Raw genomic sequence first — 13,012 nt, 5'->3', positions numbered from 1 at the left:
CACTTCCTGAAGAAGAGGAAGCTAACAGCCAAGTTCCATCCCTTAGACAGAATGTACCTAGAAGGTGGGGCCTGGCTGTCATTGGAAGGGCAGCGCTGCTTTCACCCTAATGGACCAGCCTCCATCGTTCACCTCTCTAAATATGAGGTATGCTGCCACCAGTCCTTGCTTTTCTTCTGACCTTGAGACAAGAGCAATCCTCAAGGCTATCAGCAATGAATATTGGTGATGGAGATGAGGGAGCATCCATTCCACACCCATCAATTTACTGCAAGCAGAGTAGCTTCCTTTCTTCCTGTGAAGCATGGGCCAAAGAGAATTGAGGTGCACAAAGTTTAATAAGAATAAAGTTTAGGGGAGCAAAAATGGAAAAGGGTAGAACAGTGTGTGAAAGAAAATAAGCCTTTCAGGTCTATCTGCCCTAGGCCATCACACACACAGAGAGAGAGAGAGAGAGAGAGAGAGAGAGAGAGAGAGAGAGAGGTTTATGGTTTCCTCATGAGTGACATAGCATCCTTGATGATCAGGTGGATGTTGAGGGATCAAATAATGTTGGCAGCATCAAACTTTTACAGGTTCTTGACCAGGTGGCGCTGATTGACAAGTGGCTCTGAGTAGCCAATCACAGGAGTTGTATGTAGCCGGGAAAAGATCCTTAACAATTTTGTGGGGCCAGAGGATAGAACTGTTCAGATGTCAATGACAGGGTGGTGGGGGTTCTCTGGATGAAGAGAGAGAGAGAGAGAGAGAGAGAGAGAGAGAGAGAGAGAGAGAGACTAAATAAAAATTGCTGAAGACAACATGTGGGGGCCAACAGTGGCCCAGCTACTGAGAAATGATTGTGATGGCTCCACTCCACCTGGCAAACCACTTCTAGAATGAAGGATTTGTATGGAGAAATTGGCAGGTGGGATAAAGGGTTAGACATTTCTCAACACACACATTCTCTCCTGCAAGAGATACAACCCCTACATTTGCATTACCCCAGCAAATATAGGTCTGTGTCGGGAACATGTTTGCCAAGTCCTAAGAAAAAGCCATCAGAAAAGTGTACCATTATGACATCCCCCCTCCCTTAAAAAAACATTTGTACTTATTAGAGATTCTTGGGAGGGGAATGAAAGAGACATCAAAATGCTCTTTTCCTTTGGCTTATGGATGTTTTCTTAGAATAGAAACCGCCTCCATTTCCCCCACAGCCACCCCTGAGGAGCTGTGGTGCTATAAAAACAGTCGTACTCAGAACTAACTTCCAGATTTGCTAGCATAATACTTGCCTGAAGATAAACAAGAACATTGGTTTTTAAAGGGTAATTAAGGTTTGGGGGATTCGAAATAAAGCCATTGGGATATGGTTTTATGGCCAAAGAAATGTATGTACACAGCGCTGTTACGTGATTTGGAGAAAATACTGTTTGCAAAACTTAATAACTAAGTTGACATGCCAAACAGCCTATAGAAACATAATGGGTAAAGGGAAATGGTTCATGTGGCTGGTGATCACATGCGACAAGCCGCAGAAAGCTTCCTCCCACCGCTCATCGCATATACATAATTTGCATACTGTTTACAAATTAATCTCCATAATAGGTCATATGCAAACGATCTGTTTTTCTTGTCAGGGTATTGCAAACTCCTCCCCTCCCCCCAAAAAATGCATGAATCCTTTTGATTCCTTGTGTTATTGATTTGGGGGAAAGGGTTACATTTGATTGTTAAATCATTTGGTCCAGGTAAAGCTGAATTAATTGTAACTTGATGCAGCTTACGTGGCCCCCAACTTTTGGGTTGTTAAGACACCAAAGTTTCATAGGAAAATCGAGAAAACCAAGAACTTACATCATCACATGCTTTTGTTTTTTTTATGTCTTTTGCGCATCGAGGTCCCCAAGACACCCCAAATAAGAACACAATGACACTTGATTTTTGTTTAAGGTTTTTGGCATAATTTTGGCCACAACTTTATTAAAAATACAGCAATGTGAGTGGTTGCTTAGGCATTGGTAGCGACTAACTGACCCCAGATGGGGACAGCTCTGACATTCGCACCCCCCGCGAAGTCAGCAAGGGTAAGTCACCTGGGGAGAGAGACGGGACTGGGAAACATGCCTCACTTCTCCCCAGAATGCTCCCAGGGGCTTGCGTGGCCCTAGCCCCTTGCCAGGGGGTTCGGACAAAAGCATGGCAAGCCCCTGGGTTCCTTTAATGGAAAACCCTTGCATTAGCAGCATTTTGGAGGGCAGGCACAGCCAAATCCATACCCCTCCACCAACCAATTCCCAAACCAATGCCTAACTGCAACCTTACAAGTTGTGACGATTTGCTACGCAGTAGGCAAAAACCAAATGGCACCAGCCAATCAGCCAAATGGACAAAGTTCCTACCAGGCCCCTGCCCCAAAGCAGACGACCCCATGACAGGCATAGTAAGGTCAAGCGAACAGCCTACCATTAGGGAGGGAGGGTGGGTGATCCGAAGCACGCAGCGAAAGAGGAAGCTCATCACTGTGTCAGTGGGCTGTCAATCAATTAAATGGCAACATATAAATCTCCCCAGTAACAGCCCACCCCTGCTTAAAGATGGCCAAACTCTTTTGCCCAGCAACAGTGAGGTGTCTTGTCAGCCTCCGCCGCAACACGTGCTCTCCATAAGGGAGAACACTCTTTGTGCTTCTCTTTTGCATTTTTATGCTGCGAACCGCCCTACGATCTTTGGATGAAGGGCGGTACACAAATAATAATGGGGGGGGGGATAGAATTACAAGGCTAGACCAGATGAAATAGGCCATCTCTGTCCCCCACACCAGTTCCTCCTTACAGGTAAAACATGGCTATGGTCGTGGAGCATCTCTTTCGGATGCAGAAGGTACCCGGTTCAACCTCTGGCATCTCCAGGTAGGTCTGTCTGAAACTTGGTTTTCCAAACCTGGGTCTCTGGCTGTTTTTGAACTACAATTCCCATCAACCCCAACCACTCCTCCTGCTAGCTAGGGATGATGGGAGTTGTAGTCCAAAAACAGCTGGGGGCCTAGGTTTGGGAAACCCTGGTGTAGACAATACTGAGCTTGATGCACCAATGGTCTGACTCAGGATAAGGCAGCTTCCTGTGTTCCTATGACTCCTTGCTGATATTTGAACATGGGTGTCCTGGCTTTAGCTAACATAGCAACTGAAAGAACCAGCTTCCATGAATGTGGTTAATCCATTTAAAAGCCATCTAGATTAGTGTTCATCCTTATCTCTTGCACTAGTAAATTCAACAAGTTGGCTATGCACTCTATGAAGAAATTCTTCCTCTTCCTTATCACAATATTCCATTGGTGTTGGTTTCTAGTGTGCAAGGAAGCAATATGGAACACTTTCTGCTTCTCTCCCACGCACTGTTCATAATTGTACAAACCTCTAGCATGCCCCAAATTTATTGATATTTTCTTCACTGGGAAGATGCTGCTATTCCATTATGTTTAAAATGCCGGAATCCTGGTGAGCTGCTACCAATCAGATAATGTTGGGCTAGAGTTCTCCATTGCCTGATATCATTGTGACAACAGGTGATGGACTACCCAGCAGTCAAAGCTGACCAGCCCAGGCGTGTTAGGGCTGGGCGCTCTGGTTTTTAAATTGTGATATATCACCAGCTAAGCTTCACGATATACCGATATATTACGATATCTGAAATAAGGATGGAGCTATGTAAAGGCATTTGCTGGCTTCACAGTTTTCCCCCACACAGTGATTTTTGCATAGCACACACACACACATTGTGATTTGCAATATATTGCTAGGCCGAAAATTATGAAACCGATATCACGATATGGACTTTAAACTGCTTTTGGATGATATATTGATATATCGCCCAGCCCCAATGTGTGTGAGGAGATCCAGTTGGCTAGATCCAGTTCCCTACTCCTGGCCTAGATGAATGTAAATAGTCTTAGCTGATATATAAGCAGAGCCGGATTTAGGTTTAATGTGGCCCTAAGCTACTGAAGGTAATGGGGCCCTTTATATGTCCAGCTGTCCTTTGTCAACAACAAATTGTTGCTGTTTTTTGTGTTGAATATATGCTATATGGCAATTTGTGGACCTAATAGGTACAGTGGTGCCTCACAAGACGAAAAGAATCCGTTCTGCGATTCTCTTCGTCTAGCGGTTTTTTCGTCTTGCGAAGCAAGCCCATTGAAGGATTAGCGGATTAGCGCTATTAGCGCTATTAGTGGCTTTTAGCAGCTTATCTGCTGATGGGATCAGCTGATAAGCGGCTTAGCGGCTTAGAAAAAGGGGGGGAAGGGGAAAAAAACAGCAGGAACTCGCAAGACATTGTCGTCTTGCGAAGCAAGCCCATAGGAAATTCGTTTTGTGAAGCACCTCCAAAACGGAAAACTCTTTCATCTAGCGAGTTTCCCGTCTTGCGAGGCATTCGTCTTGCGGGGCACCACTGTATATAAAGCCATTTGCACATGCAAAATGTAGGCACCCTATATATAGAAATGAGCAAACCAGTGATATTTTAGGGAGCAGGTTAGCAGGCAGAGCTCCTTACTTACATCATAGGAGCCTACACAACACAAAACACTGTTGCTGTATGTAAGTTTTATTTTATTTGTTTTTTATCTTATATTTTGGAAATTTACATCCAGGTTTTTTCCTCTTAATTTTTTTTGGGGGGCCCCAAGAGAGTGGGGCCCTAAGCTATAGCTTGTTTAGCTTATACGTAAATCCAGCACTGTATTTAAGGCAGTTTCCTCTGTTCCTTAGGGCAGAATATAGAAGCCAACTCCTAGGGACAGAGGTCCCTTTGCCCCTCTCAATAAAATGTTTGAGGGAGCTGGGTTGATGAGCATTGTCATTCAAATGGTGTGTGTCACGTCACATGATCAATCATGTGGGGCAGGGCTTACCTGCTCCCCCCCCCCCATATTATATTCAAGTTGGCACCCCTGGGGCAGAACAAGCAGTAGCAATCTGGTAGGGCAGGGGTGGAGCTTCTTCAAAATCTGGTTAGATAGGAACGGGGCTGGGGGTGTTTGCACAACTGGTAAAATGTGCTGTCTTTTCATATCCTAGTACTGATTACCCGAGAGAACCCAGTTTTATTGCTGGCTGGCCAGCGAGCCTAGCCAAACATGAAGAATTGTTCCGCTTTTGAGCTTGAGAGCTCCTTCTCCATCACACCATGGCAAAGTTAATTTCTAAAAGGCAGGAAACAAAAGCGCTTGGCAACACTGCGCCTAAAATGTTCCCATCTACACACGCACGTTTCAGAAGAGAAGAGCTTTCATTAAAGAAGTGGCCTTAGTATTCATGATACTTAGTGACAAACTTGCAGCGCTTTCCCACTGGCATGCAAAAGTGAAAAGCAGAATTTATCTCCTTTCTTCTATGTTTCATGTTATGTCCCCCCCCCAACCCTGATTTTTTTTTTTGGGGGGGTTGCAACTTCTTTATTTCCAGTAACTCTCATCTTAGCGCTTTCTCTCTTGTTCTCTCTCCCTCCCTCAATTTTTCCCCTCATTTCTCTTTGGTCAAAGCATTTCTGAATGAATGCCAGGCTGTTACTATGTAAGGCCTGTTGTACTGGAGAGTTGGAGTCCCATTCCTGGAATCATGACCGGCAACCCCAAAATAGTATGTTTTGTTGTTTTACAGGGAAAACAAGAGGGTATAGAAGCTTTCAGAACAAACAGAAATGCAGAGAGCCGAGGGACAAAGACTCTGCTGAACACACACACACACACACACACTCCTCAGGGAGTCATTCGATTGGCTGCAGATAGCTTTAATCTAGAAAGTTGAAAGAAATATTGATGCACTAACGTTGCTATTCTTGCTGGGCAAAACAATCGGCTTTGAATCAGAGGTTTAATGTGGGAGGCTAGAATTCAGGGTGCCCTTTTCTCCATCCATATACAACCAGAGTCCATTTCAGATTTTTACATGATTAATGGCGTCTAGGAGATGTAATTCGCAAGCCGTGTATTGTGGCTTGCCAGGTTTTTGTCAACCTCCCCACCCCCTTTTTTTACAGTTCCAGACAGCTAAAAACAAAAACAAAAAAAACCACAGGAAGTTTGTCAAGCCCTGGTAGACTGTCATTCATGGTTAGTGGATTGAATTCAGCTCGATGGATAAAAAGGCTTTTAAAAAAATGGACTAGGAAGTAAATAAGGCTGGGAATAAAGTTTGCATCTGATGGCTTTCAGGCCTGAACATAGATAGGATGTCTCCTTACACATCACCACAAAACAGTGGATGAAAGAGAAGCATATTTGCATAACATTTGCACATGCTCCTTTTTCTTTATAGAAGCAAATTTAGAAATAATGACTATAAAGTAACTGAAAATATAATACACCTCGCCACAGTGAAGATAATATAAGACCATTAAAAGGGCCATGCTGAATTTAGCCAAAGGCCCATCTCGTCCAGACCCTGTTCTCACAGTGGTCCATGAGGAATCTGCAAGCAATGTCTGAGTGCAACAGTGCTCTATTCACTTGTGATTCTCAACAACTGGTGGTGGCAGTGGCAATGATATTTTCCCCAAGGGCCTTTGGCCAATCCATCCCCCCTGGTGGCATAGTGTGGAAGGGCATAGGGGCGGTTGCCTCGGGTGCAAAATTTGTTAGGGGCGCAAAATTTCAACAGCTGATTCTGCCTCGATACAAGCTACGCACTTAAATCCCTGGGCTCCGTTGAAAACAGCTTCTCCATGCAAATCAGTAAGCGACCTCTCCATAGAATGAAACAACTCTTCTTATCTCTATGGCTGGGTGACGTTGAATGTGCATGCGTACTCTGTTTCCCTCCCTCCCATGGCCCCGGGCACTGGCAATACATGCTATGCCACTGCCTCCCTGCCCTGGTTAAAGTCCCCTGAAACAATGGTACATTATGATGTAGCATAATTCTCAGGCCAATTGGTGGGAAGGAGGGATGGCAGCAATCAGTCAGTATACTCTGCCAATGCTATATCTCCTCCTTCCATTTTAATCCCTTGGAAACACTGACAAAATACCAGCCCCCAACTTTCATGAATGGAAAGGGGGGGCATTTTAGCTTTTCCCAAGTAGTTAAACACTTGCTTGGAAGCAAGTCCTATTAAATGCAGTGTGACTCTTACAACAGACCCACACCAAACATTTAAAACACATCCAATGCACATTCAAAACACATTATTTCCCCCAGCTGTGGTTTCCCCCTCACAGAGCTATAAATTGCCAGTACCCTTACCAAAATAAAGTTCCCAGGATTCTTTTTTGGGAGTGCTTTAAATGTACATTGGATGTGCTTTAAATGTGGGTCTGCCCTTACTTCTGAGTGAACTTGTATAACACGACTGCTGTGTTGAAAGAGGAAAGGATTAACTCAGTTCCTTGAACTACAGTTCCTGGAATTCCTGGATTAGGAACCATGACAGAGTTAAAACATACTTACACTTTTAGCATAGAGAGATCCTATTTCAGTTTCAATTCCACAATAAAAGATCAAGCAATATTTGTGTCTACTATTCCAAGTAAATAACAACAACAACAACAATAATGAAGATTGATGGTGGTAGTCTGTGAGCACTCCAATTCGAGAACAGCCTTTATCAAAGGTGTCATGGACTTTGAAGACACTCGAACTCAGGACGAAAGGGAGGAACGAGCTAAGAGGAAGGCACATTTTGCAAACCCTCACCGTGATCAACTCCCACCCGGAAACCTATATCCCCACTGTGAAAGGACGTGTGGATCCAGAATTGGCCTCCACAGCCACCTATGGACACACTACTAAGACCGTGTTCACGGAAGACAATCTTACTCGGCTACGAGTGATAGCCAAAGAAAGAAGAAAGAAAGGCCATACTTGGTTAAATTGACCAATAGTAGACCCTGTATAAGGGGACATCTTATGGACAGTGCTCTTGAACAAAAATGTATGGTGGCTTCAGAAAAAGCCACTAGCTTCAGTTAATGGCATGGATGGGAAACATGTTTTTGGGTGTTGATGGACTCTCATAGTCTTTGACCACTGTTCATCATGACTGGGACTAATGGGAGTCAGAATATGACAGAACCCAGAGGACTATGCATTCCCCAGCCATAATCTATGGCAAACAGGTCATGTAAAAGAGTGCACCATGCAGTAAACTCAATGTATATCAACTTTTAATACTCAAATCACAACTGGCATTGGGTTTCACATGGCTATCTGTGGAGTTTGCATAAGCTAAGCCTTTTCTATGACCATCGAGTGCTAAGCAATCGTGTGACTAGGCCCTGAGCTGAGAGTTATGAGAGCATGGAGAGAAGCCTGATCTTTAATAAGGTGTGTGAATTTTTTTTGGTGGGGAAATACTTTTTATATTGAGCAATGATTTCATAAAGATTTTTTCTTCAACCACACAAAATGAAGGTCGCTGTCCAATTTGGACCAATCTTTGCTTCCATACGCCAATCAGATCTTAGGAAAAGCCAATTCAACGGCTAAGAAAATCTTACTTGGCCTCCGTAAATACATTTTTGATATTTCATTAATGACATACTAGAATGCACATCAGAGAAACGAGCAGGACAATTAACACTGTTAGATTATTTAATTACCACATTCTGTGCAAGGCTCTGATCTTTAAGTCTCCCAGCAGGGTCTTAACCATGCTTACTCATCCTTGTAATTTCAATAAGTCTTAATTCCAAGAAAGTGTCCTTAGTGTTGCAACCATTGCCTCTGTTCAGCATTTTTCTCACCCTCCCTCATTATTTCCATCAGGTTTACCAAACGCCTGAAAAAGAATACTTACACTAACACTTAGATCAAGCCATGAATCTTGCAATACTGGACCACCCTATATATCTGAGAGGCCCTGATTGGTCCAGGGTCTCTTTACTGGTCCAGAACTCTGAATAAACTTCTTGTTTTAGGCCAGGCCTTGTTCTGAGTCATTTGGGGATGTGCTGGGTTTGTTACACAATGGAGGTTGCATTTTTTTACTGCTTCTTGCATGTTTCCATGTTTCTCCTACCCAGAGGCTCTCATCAATCCTTGCTTCATTTCAACAGCCTGTTTTGATATGGGTGAGACCAGCAGCTTCCTGCAGGATCAGCACCTCTGTGGAGGGAATCGGTCAAGAAGGTGAAGATATAATATAATTGAGAAGCCAATCTGCTTTCATTTCCATGCAGAAAAACAGTCCAAGCAGGCAGGGTGGAGAAGGGAGTGGAATTGGCAGGACCAGGAAGCATGGCAGGAACAGGCTGAAATCCTGGGTCTGTGATCTCATCCAGGAGATAAGCAGAAGGAGAGAGATGAGAACAGAGGACACAGTGACCAGTCATGTAGACTAGTGGCAGATTGCAGGAGGCACAGAGGTAGTGAACAGGAAGATTGCTCTATTTTGATGGAGTGGTTGTTCAAGAAAAGAGGTGGTAGACAAGATCTCCATTGAAATCTCCTGCAGCCATTACCCTATTTCACCTCTTGCTTGATGACCATCATCTCTTGTGGGGGTCCAGACCTCGTGCGACTAGAACAAAGTCATATCTCCTTCAGTGTCTTTTCTGACTCCGCCTTGTCCTGAACTTTGGATGGATAGTTCATTTCTTTGATTTTGAGTCACACACATGCCCTTGGGACAGCATGTGCTTTGCTCCTTTCTGTTCCTCTTTTGAAATGATTCTTTCCACAAGTAGCTTTCTGTCAATAATTCCCACCAGCTACTTCCTCTCCCAGTCGCGCTATCAGAGGGAAGCGAACCAAACAAATATTTACCATGTATACGGGGAGAAAAGGCACAGCTCTTTTCACTTTCTCCTTGCTGTCATCTATTCCCCTCCCACCCAATGATAGGTCAACGGCTATTTGTGATTTGTTAAGTCCACAGGGCCAGGCTGTGTCTTTTGCCTACAAAGTGCAATACATCTATAGCTAGATTTTCTTGTAGATTCAGTACAGTTGTATGGGTTGGGAGCTGTGAGTAGTCAAACCGGCTGGGCCTTAAACTGACCGAGGGAAAAGAATTATTATTATTATTATTATTATTATTATTATTATTATTATTATTATTATTAAAATTTGTATACCACCCTATACCCACAGGTCTCAGGGTGGTTGTCAACATAAAATCACAATATAAAAACATAAAATACATAATAAAAACAAGAACAAGAACAATCCAATAATCCCCAACTCCTCAACATATTTAAGAGGGCATTGAATATCAATCAGCCCAAGGCCTGGTTGAAGAGGAACGTTTTTGCCTGGCGCAAGTCAAACTTCCCTGAGGAGAGCATTCCACAAATGGGGAGTCACTGCAGAAAAGGCCCGTTCTTCTGCTACCACCCTCTGGACCTCTCGTGGAGGAAACACATGAAGAAGGGCCTCAGAAGATGACCTCAGGGTTCAAGTAGGTTCATATGGAAAGAGACAGTCCTTGAGGTATTACAGTCCTGAGCCATTTAAGGAATCTCAGCATTACAGAGATGCATGGCTCATGTTGAAAACAGTTATCCATGTTTCCTCCTCCTCTAGCTGCTAGTAATATCTAGGCCAGAGGTGAGAGTTAGGAGATTGCTGTTCCCCTCACAGAGCTACAATTCTCCGTGTCCCTCAGAAGAGGGACGGATTGTTAAACCGCTGTGGGAATTGTGGCTCTTTGAGGAAAACAGGAGAGTTAACTGTTAAGAAACCACAGCTCCCAGGATTCTTTGGCCGTGCTCTCATAGTGATTTAAATGTATAATACAGACATTGCCTATGACTCTCCAGATGCTGTCAGAGTAGAATTTCTTGACCATTTGTGACCATTGGCCATGTTGGCTGGGACGGATAGTAGCTGGGGAGCCCACCAACTTCTAGAGGACCCCAAGTTCTCCATCACTGCTCCGGATACTAATGGGGAATTTCCAAATGCCAGATGAAACTCTGGGCATGCCAGGGCTGACGGCTCTCCTCCCCACTATCTTTCACATAATGTTAGGATTTAAATTAAGCCATTAAGCTTCACAGGCTCTCTGTTTTAGCAATGTAATTCCCTCCTTGCTCTAAAGTGAAGCAGAGACAAGAGCTTTCAGGACCTCGGGGGCAATTGTAACATGAGTATCCTACATAACACGGGATTTAAGTCTCTATGGATTACTTACCAGTCCTGAAATAGTTTGTGGAAACAAGAAACAAATCATGTGCACTATGCGCTGACAGATGTTTTTCCATGCCAATATGTGGATGTGGGGGGAGAACAGCCTCAACAGTATGCAGCCTCCTACAGACTTATCGAAGAAGAAGAGTTTGGATTTGATATCCCGCCTTTCACTCCCTTTTAAGGAGTCTCAAAGCGGCTAACATTCTCCTTTCCCTTCCTCCCCCACAACAAACACTCTGTGAGGTGAGTGGGGCTGAGAGACTTCAGAGAAGTGTGACTGGCCCAAGGTCACCCAGCAGCTGCATGTGGAGGAGCGGAGACGCGAACCCGGTTCCTCAGATAACGAGACTACTGCTCTTAACCACTACACCATACTGGCTCTCAGGAGTAATGCCTAAACATTATTAATGGAATTGCCTTTTTCAGCTCAAAATGTGTTCATTACGAGATGGTCTCTGCCATGCAGCTACATCATCACATGGTTCAGTTCCGCAATAACTGGGCAAAGTTGCACTTCTTCATTTGATTGATTGTGAATCCCGCCCTTCCTCCCAGCTGAGCCCAGGATGAATCAGAACAGTCATGAAATATAAAACAGTAAAATCTGTGATTAGCTATACAATCTATATTGTCAATAAAAACATAAAACAGCTAGCAATGTAGCACTGACCACTACATTCCAGACCAGCTATGTTCCAAAGACTACAACTTCTATCAACCCTAACCATTGACTATGCCATCTGGGGATGATGGGAGTTGTAGTCCGATGACACCCAAAGTTCTCCGCTGTATCATAACGCAGGGTGGTGCCATGTGGATGGGAGCAGACTTTGTTCTTGGTCGTGGTGGGGTCCACATCTCAATGGTGCCCCACAATGCCCCATTTTGTTTTCTCCTGTATAAGCAAATGTGGGATATTTATTCCTAGTGGAAAAGCAAAGCACTGAATTTTGGGACAATGTGAAAGCAAGGGCTAAATCTACCAGTTACTCCTCGCAGTGGATGACTCAGCTTTCACTGTCAAGAATGCTACAGATGGGTTCAAAGTGAAACAGGGACCTTGGTAATAGAGAACTCCAACTTACACACACACACACACACACACACACCCATAACGATGCCCTAGTTCACTATGCTTTTCAAACTTAAGTATTCTAAATAAGATGTTATTACTTCCTAAACAGGCTTGTGGGATCAGCAGTGTTGGAGGAAGCAGGGTGTGTGGCATCTAAATGTGCTAATTACATCAGTTACTCACATGCAAACCAGCACATAGTGCACTTTGATGCTCTTTCACTGGAAAACAAGTTGCCTGTTCTTAGAACTCATTCTCGAATCCTTAGAGAAACGAGCACTAATCTCAGATGGCTTAATCCCTAACATTTAATAGAGCTAATGCAGTAGCTAAGCGACTGAACTCTGAACCAGGAAGTCACGGAGTGAGATCTCTCCTGAATCAAGAATGCATTTGTTGTCCTTGGGAAAGCTTCTATCTCATAGTCCTCTCCACCTCCCTATCCTCAGCAATGTGCTGACCTACTTTACAGGGTAGTTGAGGGTTGTTGAGATAATGGGCTTGAATGAGAAGCACTTTGAACCCTCTGTAAATGAATATGTTTGTTTGGAAGGCTGTGCCTTCAGTGGTGTGATGAGGTGCTTACTCTTGCAGTCCTTGAGTTGTTGCCTGTATGGCCAGCATCACCTTAATTTGAATCGTAGGTAGAATTCCTCCTCGATGAACAACTCCACCCCCTCTAAACTTAACATCCAGTTAATAAATGCTGTATATCAGGTGGTCTTCTGTGTGTTTGTTGGAGTCTTACTCCCATTAAGCTCAAGGCAGCATGGCCAATAGTTGTAGATTATAGAAGCTGGAGTCTAATAGCATCTGG

At 43.9% G+C, this 13,012-nt stretch overlaps 1 long non-coding RNA gene across 1 annotated transcript; it reads right to left on the bottom strand.

Annotated features, from left to right (window-relative positions):
• Positions 1 to 487: 487 nt before the first annotated feature.
• LOC309530265 lies at positions 488 to 12,448 on the bottom strand. The gene is made up of 3 exons (XR_014218741.1): positions 12,379 to 12,448; positions 8,785 to 9,718; positions 488 to 721 (listed from the first exon to the last, which is right to left on the bottom strand). It is a non-coding gene; the product is annotated as an uncharacterized lncRNA (long non-coding RNA).
• Positions 12,449 to 13,012: the final 564 nt, after the last annotated feature.

This window comes from Podarcis vaucheri (assembly GCF_965113315.1).
Source record: "Podarcis vaucheri genome assembly, chromosome: 4".
NCBI classification, from domain to species: Eukaryota; Metazoa; Chordata; class Lepidosauria; order Squamata; family Lacertidae; genus Podarcis; species Podarcis vaucheri.
The sequence above is the reverse complement of the archived record's forward strand: the minus strand, read 5'-3'. Positions and strand labels throughout refer to the sequence as shown.